The 10,044-nt window shown below is 34.5% G+C and overlaps 1 non-coding gene across 1 annotated transcript; it reads right to left on the reverse strand.

Annotated features, from left to right (window-relative positions):
• Positions 1-372: 372 nt before the first annotated feature.
• On the reverse strand, positions 373-478 carry LOC137752296 (U6 spliceosomal RNA). The gene has a single exon (XR_011071140.1). It is a non-coding gene; the product is annotated as a U6 spliceosomal RNA (small nuclear RNA).
• Positions 479-10,044: the final 9,566 nt, after the last annotated feature.

Raw genomic sequence — 10,044 nt, forward strand, 5'->3', positions numbered from 1 at the left:
ACCTCAGTTATATTTGTGGCAATTAGCTTCTCCCCTCTTTGCTTTTTCATTCATTTCTGTCTTTTAATGAAAAGAAGTTTTTCTTTCAAATGTAATCAATTAGCAATCTTTTTCTTTTTTTTTAAAACATCTTTAATGGAGTATAATTGCTCTACAATGGTGTGTTAGTTTCTGCTGTATAACAAAGTGAATCAGCTATACATATACATACATCCCCATATCCCCTTCCACTTGAGTCTCCCTCCCCATCCCACCCCTCTAGGTGGAAATAAAGCACGGGGCTGGTCTCCCTGTGCTATGCGACTGCTTCCCACTAGCTATCTATTTTACATTTGGTAGTGTATATATGTCCATGCCACTCTCTCACTTCGTAAAAATATGGAACGCTTCACGAATTTGCATGTCATCCTTGCGCAGGGCCATGCTAATCTTCTCTGTATCATTCCAATTTTAGTATATGTGCTGCCGAAGCAAGCACAGCAATCTTTTTCTTAATGTTTACAACTTTTAAAGTTTTAGTTAAGAACTTTTTTCTTTTCTAAGTTTATGAAGATATTCTCTAATCTGGAAGATCTATTGGCTTATCTTTCACATTTAGACAATACAGTAACAACAGCAAAATAATAATAATTTGTATGCATAGTATGAGGTAGATGTCAATTTCATATATTTCTTATTTTTATATATGGCTATCTAGTTGACCCAGCACGACTTAAAGTAATCTTTCCTCGGCACTGCAATATTACCCTTGTATTAAATGAAATGGGTTTCTTTCTGAACTTGCCATCTTGATCCATGAGTCTCCTTGCCTATACTTGAGGAAATAAAACAGAGTTCTTCACTAGTGCCATTTTATAACAACTTATGTCTAGTACAGTAAGTATCCTTCTTTGTTCATCTTTAAATATCTTTATTGTTTTGGTTCTTTGAATTTTTATACACATTTTAGAATCAATTTGTCTATTTACTCAAAAAAGAAAAAAAAAACAAACGTCTGCAGTTTTCACTGGGTTTACAGTGAATTTATTGTAGATCAATTTAGGAAAATGTATATTTTAACCATTTGAAGTCCTCCAGTTCAAGAGTATATCTCTCCATTTGCTAACCTCCTCTTCAATTTTACTCAATGATATAGATTTCTTACACATATTTTGATTAATTCTTAGCTATTTATCTTTTAATTTTATTCTGTTATATTGTATTTCTTTTATAATTGATTCCATTTTATATAAATACAATTGATTTTGCATATTGCAATTATATATTGATTTTAGTGTATTAAGCTTGCATTCAAACACATTACTAAATTTACTTAACTTTGATAATTTATTTGCAGACATGGTTGATTTGGCGCATCCACAATTATTTCATCTGTGAATAATTAAAGCTGTATGTATTTTCAATTCTTGTACTACTAATATTTATGTCTTGTTTATTGGTTAAGACTTTCAATAAAATATTGAGTGAAAGTACTGAAAATTAATAATATCTTCTATTTTCTGACTCAGAAAAAATGAGCTCAACATTTCAGATTAACTATGATGTTTAATGTAAATTTTCTGTACATGCTTTTTATTTGAATACAGAATTTCTACAATAAAATTTCTAAGCATTTTAATCACTGATGAATGTTGACTATTATCAAATGCTTTATCTGTATTGCTTAAGATAGAATATCTGTAGTGACTAGTTGTCATGCTTGTTTCTTTTCTCTCCTTATTTTGTTAATATATTTACTGATTATTTTGGGCCCTTTTATTGAAGTGCACAAATTCTAGATCTACAGATTAATGAAATATCCATACACTTAACAACCCTATGCAACCACTGTGCAGATTAAGAAGAACTGCACTAAGCCCCCATTCCCTCTGATGCTTCCTCCCAGAGACTAACCAAACTATTTGAACATCTAACTGCATGTATTAATTTTGTCTGTTTTTAACTTTATATAAATTGAATTAGATATATATGTACTCTTTTGTATCTGCCTTTTTCATTCTAAATTATTTTCTGAGGTTCCCTTCTATTGGTTCATGTAGTTGCAATATTTACCATCAATTTCAGGAGTATTCTATGTGTGAATCTTTTCTACTATGATGACCATTTGAGCAGTTTCCAGTATGGGGATTATTATAAATAGTACTATTATTGTTTACATAGTACTGGGTGGTGTGACTGATTGGCCTCATCCTGCTACTTATAACCCTAATCATGGGAGCCTTATTGAATAGCAGTCCATGTCTTTCAGATTAATCAGAGTGGACGATGGTGTGGAATATTCAAAAGAAAAATTTCCAGAAGACATGATGAGGTAGAAGTGAGGGGTATATATTGTTTGTGGGCAATTCTCTATGTTTATCTTGGGGCAGATCTTGATTCAGACTATATTTTCAAGGAGGTTTACTTAGCAAATAACACTGGAAGATAGAGATGGTGTCTTCCCCTATGTAGAAGGAATATTTGTTTTTTGTCCAGGGTAATAAAGATAATACTTTCCTCTAGAGCAAGAGTTGCACAGGTTTGCTTGCAACTTCCTTATAAGCGTAGGAGTCTTCTAAGCAAAATGTGCCTTGGTTGTGAAACAAATCCAGCGCCTACCTGTGTCCACCTCAGCACCATCCCCATGGAATTTGTGAGCCATGGGGAGTGTACCGGATATGAGCATAAAGCTCATGCTACCTGCTGTGCTCTCTACTAAAGTTCATTGTTTCCAAGTGAAGAATCTTGTGTTTTCTGGCAGCATCTATGAAACTGAAGCAGGCTAATCTGTCTAACTTGCAAGCAGGGTATACTCTCAAATCTTTCACAATTATTAACATATGTCTCTTTTATTCTGCATATTTATTTTTTGAGTTACCTTCTAGTTTAATAACCTTTTCACCAGTATCTAATCTGATCTTCAATGAATTTACTGGTTTTTAATTTCATTTATTGTAAGTCTTAGTTCTAATTACATTTTTCAATTATAAATTCTGGTTCCCTGTCAACACACTCTCTCTCTCCCTCTCTCTCTCTTTTGGTCTTTTAGCTTCTTAAGCACAATAATCATTGCTTATTTTAAAGTCTGTGACTGAGAACTCTGTTATCTGTATCCTCTATGGGTCAGTACCTTTGGCTAGTTGCTTCTCTTGGTTTTCATTCACATTTTGTTCCTTATATACCTGGTTAATTTTGAGGGCGTGCCATATTATATTATACCTTTTTAAGATAATTTGAGGCTCTAGATTATATAATCTTCATCTAGAGAGATTTATTTTTGCTTCTGGCAATGTTATGAAGTTGAGATGATCTGAAATTGATTTCAGTTTTAGTGAAGCATCTCTTTCCAGTTTACTTTTATTCCTTTATTGTAGCTGTTTGAAAGCCCATTCCAAATTCTATGGATTTTTTCCAGATGGCCTTGAACTCTAAACTTCTTCCTCTAGCTAGGCCCATAAGTCTGTGGAAAGCTTTCTTCAGCTCCCCAACCTCACAGCTGCTACTTCCAAATCATTACACTTTTCTAAAAAAGAAAAGATCCCAAATGTCCATTTCACCCATTTAGTCCTCTCTCCTCTCCCACGCCTTGATTTCATACTTACTCACTGTCTTGCTCTTCTCTGATGCATTTTTACTTAGTTCAATAAGTAGTTCTCAGCAAGGAGTTATTTCTCACCATCTAGTCCATCATTACTGAAAGCAGAAATCTCTCAACATTTTTTTGACCCAACTTATTTGTCATATCTTACTATTCCCTAAAGATGAAATATTTCCTAGCATACCCTCCATATGTAAATCACTTAAATTTCTTTTGGTGCTGCCTCATCTGTCCGAAAGTTGCATTTAGTCACATTTGCATTCTAACATATCAGTATTTATTTTCAAGCAGAAGTTGCTGCATTACATTAATTATTAAATATTATGTACGTATATATCACATATATAAATATCATATAGCTATAGATATAGTATATATTTGAGAGAAGGCCTTAAAATAACAACAGAAAAACCATACTGTGAATCTTTTCCCAAGATTATGTAAAATTATCATGGTATTTTACCAAGAAACCTAAGCACTGGGAAAGAGAAAAATAAATGTATTTCAAGAATCAGAAAAGAATCTGATCCTTGAAAATCTGCTCTGTCTGCTCTGAGCTAAAATTTACTAGATATCCAGAATATCACAGTGGTCAACTGGTTAGAGCATAGACTTATAGAAGAAAAGGTATATAAATGGAATTTGACCTGAAGCCAACACATATATTTGACTCATTAAAATCTTGAACCCATCTAATTGCAATAGTAGCAAATTTTAGGTGTAAAATTATAAAAGCATCAGGAATTGTCATAATGTCCTTATCATTGCACTGGTTCCTTGTTCTGAGGAGTAAAGGATTTTATAGTAACTTAAGCACTCCCTCTGGAGCTCCCTCTCACTACGAAAATAGTTCATCAAAAGCAATTACATATCCTTGTCAGAATCACAGGAATTTAGAGGCTTTTAATACATGAGGATGATGATTGTTATTATAAGCTAACTTAAATCATTTTGGTCTGAACTGAAATCTAAGAAGTCTTGGAGGATGACAGTGTATTAACCCATAATCATAGCCTGTTCTGTTCTAGAGAAGGTCTTTCTGGAGTAAATCGGTTCATTCCCTATCAACTTACATCCCCCTGTTGATATAGCACGTTCCCTTTATCCTTGTAAACACAGCGTATCACAATCTGTTTGCTTTAACCTAGTAGGTACACCAATGTACCTTAACTTCGTTCCCTAGGCTTAGGTCATTTGAAACTTGGTACCACTTTTTAGTACTCGGGATCTTTAGTGTCTCCTCATTCCAAAGGATGTCAACACATGGACTCACTATACTGATAACATCATGCTGATAGGACTGTAGAGTTCAAATTAACAAGTAATTTAAATGACATGGTGATACATTCATTAGAGAGGGGAAAATGTACTCCACAAAATATGTAGGCCTTCCATTCAAGGAAGGTTATGTGATTCCTCCACATCAGGGAATAATGTGCTACACCTTTTTCTCACTACCACTAAAAAGGAGACACAGAGGTTTGTTTAATCTGTTCATTTTGTGGTCTGAAAGACAGCCAAACTTAAAAGAGACTGACAGCAAGATAAGCTTCTCTAGTTGACCCTTTACGAAAGCTCAGCGAGTCTGTCATTTGCCTCTTTGACCCAGCAAACTGAGTACTACTCAAGCATTCATGACACTTCAGAATGTTCTACAGAGGCTATAACAAACTACTTTTGGAAACCAAAGTAGAGACTTTTTAGTCTCAAAGGAAGACCATGCCATCTTTCGCATGTAACCATGATCATTTTCAGAAATAGCTTTAGATTGGTAATAGGCCATGAGAGAGTACTAAAGGTAAAACCTTGAATGGTTACCACATTATCATATGATTCTAAATGTTCTTCATGAATTGCTTTTGTTGAATTGACATAATTTTGGGTGCACACCATCCTAAAATAGCACTCGAGGTGTATATGTCATTTTCTGATATGCACAAAAAAGTAGCATGATCAGATCAGGTCATTAACCTTCCTACCATGATTTTTCCTACCAGGTAAGTGCCTCTTCCTCAACTCACAATTTTCTTATAAGGAATTTTCCTTGATCATCTGGCAAACGAGGTGGACAATAACATTTTATCAATCATTCTACCTTATATACCAGTAGAACAACAAGAAATGGACGGTGATGACAATATAGCCTTCTCAGGAGTAGTTCTGAAGGCCGTGGGGACAAGGGATGGCTTGCCCGGAGATATTCCTTAGAGGGGTATATCTTGTCATCCACTAGCAGATAAGGCATGAGATAAGGATACTCCGCAATTCATAGCAAGGGTGGTTAATTTTATTGGATAGTAAAGGAAATGAAAGAAGCAAGTTTGAGGAATTAGAAAAGAATGAGGATTCTTGCAGAGATATTTGTATAATGGCCCAGAGTGTGACAATATTTATGTCACATGTGAATTCTTATCAGAAGGCCATTATTCCAGAGGAAATTTTAATAATCAGCTGCACAAAATTACTTAAGTGAAATATATGTGAGCCTCCTTCAAGTGCCACTGTGATGCTTTCACAAAGACCTCACAAACAAGAAGTAGGCTATGCAGAAAATTGATGGCATGAACTTCCCATAATTACAACTATTTTAGTTATTGCTGCCACTGAGTACCCAAATAATAGAAGTACCCGCTAATAGAAGTAAGCAGCTTCAAGCCCCAAATCTTTTATAAATGCGAAGAGTAGCTTTAAAACAGGTCAATTTTATTTACCCCTTTCGTCTTAGAGAAAGTAGCAAGTTGGCCTTTCAAACAGATATTCATTCAGGTTTTGAAAATATTTTCCCCCTTTGTGCCTCTGCCAGTACCAAAGTCCATACACTGATTAAATGATGACAAACCACATTAGTATCTTATAGAGCATGGCTTTTGACTGAGGTATTCTTTATACATCAAAGTAAGGACAGCAGTGTGCCAATGTTCACAGAAATCGTTAAGTTTTCCCGGTCAGGTATCAGTTGTCAACAACATCATGCAAGATGTAGAATATATTCTGCATGGGTCTAGAAGTCAATACATAGAAGTAGGGACTGATAAATCCCATAGTTACTCTTAAGTACCCATTCACAAAATATTTGATTACTATTTCCAGGACTGTCATCTTGTGCAATTTAGAGATTTTAGTACCTCAAAGACAGGTTTCTGCTAGTGGATCCATGATTCCATTGAATTAGAAGAGGTGACAGCAACTTGCCTTTTGGGGAAAAAATGGGAATTTTGATGTTGGTTTGGGTAATTTTCACAGATTGGAAACATGGTAGAGTTTGGATGGAGCCACATTTTATTTGTGAATACTTCATTGTTTTTTTATACGTAATGGTGAATGTTAAGGAAAAGCTATTGTAATAGTATAAAAGCAGTACCACCATGGGCTCAAATCATCCAGAAATAAAGGTTTATATTACAAAAAATATAATAGCACCTTACCAGTTGAGTTACAGATTGAAATCAAAGGGAGTATGGTATAGTTGATGGAGGAGAAAAGTCCTGAATTCCATCTGTGGTTTGATTCGTTGCAGAAACGATGAATTATCCTTTAAACTAACTGACTTACTTTTTCTAATATATATATTACTTCTTTCCCCCAAACATATATAGAGAGAGTGTATTGCTTCTGGTTACCTGTTTAACTTAACCTGTATGTGAGATAATATTTAGGCATTAGATCAGAATTAGAGGAGAAATGAACATTATCAAGATATCTTGGACTTGGAATTGTATGAAATAATCATATGGGTCTAGAACTGTTGAGTCTGCCTCCCTTTTTTAATTGAAGTATAGTTGATTAATATATTATGTTAGTTTCAGGTGTACAACACAGTAATTCAATATTTTTATAGCTTATACTCCATTTAAAGTTATTACAAAATAATGGCTACATTTCTCTGTGCTGTATAATATATCCTTATTGCTTATGGGTCTGCCTCCTTTGGGTCGCATGGTTATATATGAATGAAATTTGCATTGAAAAGGGAATCGTTGCATTATATTTCTTTGGGGAAATTTTTTGGTTTGGAAGTTTATGTACAGGAAGAAGGGTTTATGTGTATGTTGAGCAGCCAAGTTGTGGATTATTATAGTCATTCATTTTAGGTCTATTACTGAGCATGTGAACAGACCACCTCTTTTAACTCAGTCTCCTATTATGTTATTCTGAACTATTCTTCCACTTACACTATGGAAGAATAAAGACTCACTTTTTTCAGCTCCTAGAGAGTTGTAGGTTCATGACCTACAATCACCCATTTAAATACTCTTATTTGGAACTTTAATACTGAAAGAATAGCTTAAAAATAAATGGCTAATCACAGCAACGGTGTGGAGAATAGAGTAGAGGTGATTTTGGAAGCCAATGAAGTGGGAGTATTGGGAGCATCCAAAAGAGTCAGTTTCTGTGATATGATACTTGTCAAATTTCACATTGCCTAGCTTTCATTTTTCCTGACAATTTTCTAAACGTTGTTATCTAGTCTTTTTGATAATTCTTTGAGCAGCTAGATATCCTTCCAATAAGTTCCTTTTTTGCTTAAGTGAGTTACAATACATTTCTCTTGTTTCCCAACCAGCACCCAAACTGACATAGAGGAAAAATCATGTGAGTTGCTGAGAAACTAAATAAATGGCAATATGTGAGTGCTGAAAATTGATTTTATCTCACATCATGTAGCCTACTCAAACAATAAGTAATTTCACAATATAACTGCATGTTATGTACCAAGGAAACAAACATATGGGGAAAGGAGTATAATTCTAGGAACAAGAATTTATATGAAGGACACAGACAGAAGATGTAGGCTCTATAATAGACTGAGGAACAGTTTCACCAAAGAACAGAGGTAATTTTAATTACTAATCAGGGGTAGAAGTTAGAGTAGAAGCAGGAGAGCTTTGACTGTAAATTTATATCAAGAATGAATCAATGTTTCACAAATTTGCTTGAGTATAGAATTATTTGGGAGCCTTATAAAATTATGTTTACAAGACCCTCCATTGTAGATTCTGGTGTATTAGTGTTAGGATGGGTCTAATAATATCTATACTTTTATCTAAGTCCCTAGATAATCTCACAATCCAAAATGCCTGGGGCAATTTGGGACTAAAAATAGTTTTGTATGAATAAGAGTGCTAATTATCAGCAGATGTTTGAAACTCAGATAATTATGATTTAAAGGCTACATTTACTTGTAATAACACAATCATGCTTTTGAAAAGTTTTAAAATGAGATTTTTTTTGGAAAAGTCACCCAATTTCGGAATGTTATCTTCAGCTCAATAAACTGGAGAGATGTAAGTTATTTTATTATGTTGCTTGCAAGTAGCTTGGACTTAAAAGTGCAGAAAGGGAGAGCTGATTGTCTGCGGCATCCTGAAACAGTCATACATTGCTTTCAAATTCAGCTGGCAAGGATTCAGTCAGAAACATCTGCAAGAATTTAGCACTGAGCCATGTATTCACTGATCTTTCTACCTGTTACTCTAATTACTACACTATAAAATTTTTATTTTTATTCTAGTTCCCTCTGATGCTGCTGGAAGATTATAGAGTAAACACAGCAGGGAAAAGGAGTCTAAGATAAGATAGAGAAGGAGGAGTATAAGGCAGGAAAACAGAAAATAAACTTGGAAGCTATGTGTCATCATGTATAGAATAACAAACAGACCCTCCACATCCTATGGTTTCTGCTTCCAACATAGTCTCAAAAGTCATGGAAATTACGTTGAAGTTGCTTAATATATTTGGCAGGACAGTATAGTGTCAAGTAACAAACTGGATCAGTGTACATATTCAGAGAGGGGAGATAAATTTATTATAAGGCTACATGCACTTCTATACATTTCCTTCACTTCCTGCTCATTTGTTTTTTTTAAGCTATATTGCAAGCAGAAGATAGTCTGAGATGTCTTATATTCAGTTTTTCCTGAATTTGAATATCTTTGGATCAGGTTGAGCCATATTTCCTTCTGAGATATAACTTGCACTGTTGAGGAGATAGGCTATTTTATATGCATATGATTTGGGAGGGTCTATTGTAAAATCCTTTGGAAGCAGGAACTGACAAAAGGAAAAAAAAAGGAGGGATAGTTGTGAAAGAGGCCAATACCCTAAATGGTAACTTAGCTCATGACCTCATAAATTTATGTCTTTTAGGTTCTACATTGTTTTTGGAGTCTCAGGTTTCCAATATATTATTTTTTAAATACAACCAAAAGGAAAACCCAATATAAACTTCTTTAAGTGAATTGGAACTTGAAGTTATGCTACTCAAAATGCATAGTTTAGTGAAACTGGTCCTAGATGCTCCAGTGTGTCCCTAGTACACTCTCCTTTGGTGTTAAGGCTGATACATTAATCAAATAAGGTATCATGTGCATTGTCAGCATGCAGTGACACAATAGTAGTTCCCAATTGTGTTCTCCAGACTAGAAGCTCATGTGAAAGGCAGAATCTGCTCTCTATATACATCAACC

Source organism: Eschrichtius robustus, chromosome 18 (assembly GCF_028021215.1).
Source record: "Eschrichtius robustus isolate mEscRob2 chromosome 18, mEscRob2.pri, whole genome shotgun sequence".
In the NCBI taxonomy this organism is placed as follows: Eukaryota; Metazoa; Chordata; class Mammalia; order Artiodactyla; family Eschrichtiidae; genus Eschrichtius; species Eschrichtius robustus.